Source organism: Bison bison, unplaced genomic scaffold, assembly GCF_000754665.1.
Source record: "Bison bison bison isolate TAMUID 2011002044 unplaced genomic scaffold, Bison_UMD1.0 scf7180017864331, whole genome shotgun sequence".
Taxonomy (NCBI): Eukaryota; Metazoa; Chordata; class Mammalia; order Artiodactyla; family Bovidae; genus Bison; species Bison bison.
This window is the reverse complement of record NW_011494903.1, coordinates 344,110-344,794: the sequence shown is the minus strand read 5'-3', so window position 1 is coordinate 344,794 and position 685 is coordinate 344,110.

Here is a 685-nt window from a genome sequence, read left to right as displayed (position 1 = left end):
GGGCCCGCTCCGCTCCCCCTCCTCCTGGCTGGGCTGTGAATGAAGCTCTGCCGGCTACGTGGGGCGCTAGCTCAACTTAGTGTCCCGGACGCCAGAGCCGACTGAGCGCTCGGCCCGCCGGCGGCGGACACGGGCTCCGTCGCTCCGGATCTCGGCGACAGGTAAAGACAAATGGGCTGTCTCTACCGCAGCAGGTCTTAGGCGGGCCGCTGGTCCCCGGCCCACCCCCAGAGAACCCCCTGGGCTCAGAGGCACAGGGGAGGCGCTCCCCCGCTGCCTCGGCCCCCGGAGATGGGGGTTCCCTGTGCCTGGCCGCCACCGCCTGGCACTCGGAGGAGTTAGAACGGCCAGTTCTAGCCAGTGCAGGGCGGCATCTTCCAGGGAGCCCAGCCCTATTCTCCGAGCCAGGGTCCCTGCGCTGTCCCAGCGAAGTTTCCTCGCGGAGCCGCGCCAAGCCCGCCCAGCTTTTGAATGGGGGAGGGAGGTTAGCTGCAGGCGTCCCCTTTCCACGATTGGGGCAGGGTGGCTTTGGCTGGTAAAACCTCGTCGAGGCCCCGTTCTTATCTATCCTGCTCTGGGCTGGCAGGTTTGTGTGGGTCGTAACGAAGATGAGTCCAAGCTCTCGAAAAAGTAGTTGCTTCATTTTCCTTTTCCCACTTAACGCGGGGAGCTGGTTTTCTCCTGA